Here is a 3751-nt window from a genome sequence, read left to right on the forward strand (position 1 = left end):
CATAGATATTTATGGTCGAAGCTTTATCCACGTGTCTTTGTGCTTTTATCAATGAATTTTAAAAGATAGAAAAAACTACAAATATGTACAATAGTTCCAGGAGTTCGAAAATTATATACTAAAGCCCGGTCCACACGCAACGATCTGTCTGCGCAGACATCGGCGCAGATATCTGTACATGCAAAAGATCGCTGCAAATGTGGTGTGTTCACACGACACAAACCCCAATCTACTACTCGCCTGCCATCTGTCGGTGTAGAAATGAAATATCAGTGGCAAGCGACTACGATCCCCGTAAACGTCAAAATTTAATTCAGTTATTTTGAAATATAGAAATGGAGGAAGTTCTGTTGTGGTCTGTGTTCGCAACTTGTGTTGCAAAAAACATTTAGACCAACCGCAGGAAACAGAGAAAGCGGTCAAAATGGTGTAGACAGTGGCTGCTAAAGCGAAAGCAGTTTTCTCACGTAAATTTACTGCGAGAGTTGCAGGGCGAACCAGTTTTGTTTTACATTACCTCGTGTTCCATTTCTTCGCACATTGGCACTCCAATTTCATCTTCAATTGTATTCCTGCTTGGTCTTGGCGTTTCTTGATCACTAAGAAAGACAAGCAGATCAAAATACCATAACGTTGGCTGGTATACTTGATCTACTCCTACACCAGATCTTCTAGATTTCTGAACTTTGGATAACTCTTTTCGGTAAACAATTCGCTGACAGACTTAATTTACTTGACTTGCCTTCATGAACTCATCCTTCAGGAAAGCGTAAATAGCTTCACATCTGTTGGGTATTATTTCACTCAATGCTTGTTTCGATATTGCAGATGAAAATTCCAAATCCTTGTAGCTCCTTCCTGTTGCTAGGAATCTTAATGTTACCGCCAGCCGTTCATGAGGAGAAATTGCCCTTCTCATACAAGTATTTTTTCTCATAATATGAGGGGTTACAAGCTTTAAGAGATAATTATAAGTTTCGACATCCATCCGCAAATAATTTCGCCAATTCGCAACGAAATTATTTTTTTATTACCGTTTCTCTGCTTGCCGAGGCGTCAACTACCCGCAATTTTTCAATTAGAGCATTGTATGCTGCTGTCTTTTCGTCTCGGTCACTATATTCTTTACTTTTAATCTTCCACAAACATGGGTGGTTTCTGTATATTTCAATGAATTCACTTACAAACTCTCGAGAACACTGACGAGTATCAGCCATTTTAATGCTCTGTGCGTACAAATACAAACACTAGACTGAGCAAACAGCTGTTTCGCGCCAGATTTGCGGCGATCTTCTGTCCACACGGTCCAACTTGTCTGCGCAGATGTGGTTTGAACCCACAGATTTGAGAGGTTTCGCTCAAACCTCCAACTCCAACTTCCAGGTTTGCACACACCTCAGGTTGGTGCAAATCTTCTGTCCACACGCAACGATCTGTCTGCGCACATGTGATGTGCGCAGACAGATCGTTGCGTGTGGACGGGCCTTAAGCCGGGTTCACACACGCAACGAAAGTATCGCCACAAGTCAAGTCATTCTACAGTGGCGCTGTGAGCTACCGTTCACACAGGACGCCACAAATTCTTCGTCATTGCACAGTTTGCAAAATGGCGTCACCTGTCTCAGCTGATTAAACGGCTGTACATATTACTAAATAAGATGTTTTGGAAACATAATAAATGTAAAATATTACTTACCAAAGTGTTTCTCGTCTCTCTTGTCTCGACTACATGTTTTAAGAACCGGTCTGCAGCTTCAAACCAAGTAAGGCTGGGTTTATAAATACCGTCTGTAGACGCACCACTCTTAAGTGATTTCAGTACTTTTTTATGGTCATTCACGTAAGCATTTCCAATGCTTCGAATTTTTAATTTTGTTGTAGCTACATCAATTCCAGGTACATATTCACGCATACTGTTTACTATTTCAATTAATGCAGCATCTCTCAAATTTCTGTCTTTGTATGATTCGCTTTTGTGGTTCCAAAGGCATTCTCGTTCTTGATACACCTCCAAGAATCTCATAATTGTCGCTGTTGACCACTTTTTCGACATATTAATAGCAAAAGCACTATCTGCCAACGAATACGCACTAGAAAGGTTTGAATCCAGCCGCGAGGTAGCAATCGAATGACGTTATTCCATTGTGGAGAAGGCAAAAGGTGCAACGAAGTAGAACCAAGTTCAACTTTTTGTGGCGTGACAAAAGTTGCGCTTCTTAAATGGCGCCACCGAAAACTAGGAGTTCACACATGCAACTACAAAGCAACTGCAGTTCGCCATTAGCAGTGGCGATACTTTTGTTGCCTGTGTGAACCCCTGCTTTTATCCTCATAAAATGACATATCAGTTATTTAACAGATAACATTAATTTTGTATTGCATAAAAATAAAAGCAGAACGAGAGTAAACAACCGTAAACAAGTTGACTGCGGCAAAAATACATACTTTCTATATAGCCAGCGATAGGTTCGCCATTCATTGACGCTAAGTGGATCAGCGACTTCACCATATCAGCCCTCCTCCCCCTCCCCATCACCGTTCCATTCCACTTTTTAAGCCAGGTGCCCTCGGCATATGGGGGAATTTGCATATGATTTGTCAGTCAGTTCTCGGGGAAAGGGGTGATGCCGGACAGACTTGAATCATAGTATAGAACTTCGGATATGTTTTCACTGCCTGAGGGCATAGGCGTCAACGTACACGGATAGAGGCTACACGCAGATTATTTTGGACCGCGTCCCGACCTGCGCGACATCGGCCTCCAAATTCAGAAGACCATAATTGCATACATATCCGCCGTCGCAATATGCCACTTGCAGTATATACAGTACACTTCTTCTTCTGTTTAATAACAAAACATGCAGCCAGATTAACCAGCGGATTACGAGATAACGCCAACTGAATATCGTAGAAATACGTGAACGGTGCTTTCGTTGGATGAACTCCGAGGTCACTCTAAATATTGGCCATCGCAATATGCCACTTGCAGCATCCATACTACACTCCATCTTTAGTTAAATAATAAAACATGAAGGCAGATTAACTGTCCACTTAGGTGATATGGGCAGAAGAACATGGCAGAAAATATGTGCTTTGCACCCTTGGTGCTAACTTCGGAGATCAATAACTCAATAAATATCCGTCATTGCAAAATGTTACTTGTAGGATCCGGAGAGCACTAATTCTTTCGTTCAATAACCAACATGATGCCAGATTAACGGTCCGATTGCGAGATACCTGCAGCTGAATGCGGCAGAAAATACATGATTTAAGCCCTCTGCCTCTGAGTTCAAACAGACTGATCCTCCTAGGGTGAGGTATATACATGTTATTTATTATGCTGTGGTAAGATAAATATAAAATAAAAGGGGGAAAGATACCCTGAGCAGAACTAATGAATCAATATTTAACATTTAAATTTGTTAGCAATTTGAAATGTTAAATATTTCACATACTCAGTTGGTAGTGCAAACGACATTTGTAACTTTTGGCAATGAATAATGACAGAAAAGAATATATAAATTTGAATGAGTGCAGGCTGTAGGTCCGTAAGATAGAAGACATATGTTTCTTAAATTTTCTACAAAAGTGATTTATTGAGAAATAAAAGCTGATATTGCTTAACACGAAACACATACACTGAGACAAATAAAATTGTTGCCACTCATGATAAAACAATACTACATTAACACAGGGAAGCTACACCCTTCTTGGTTATTGATAATGTTCATTTCACCGCACTGCATTAGGA

This window comes from Schistocerca nitens, chromosome 1 (assembly GCF_023898315.1).
Source record: "Schistocerca nitens isolate TAMUIC-IGC-003100 chromosome 1, iqSchNite1.1, whole genome shotgun sequence".
NCBI lineage: Eukaryota > Metazoa > Arthropoda > Insecta > Orthoptera > Acrididae > Schistocerca > Schistocerca nitens.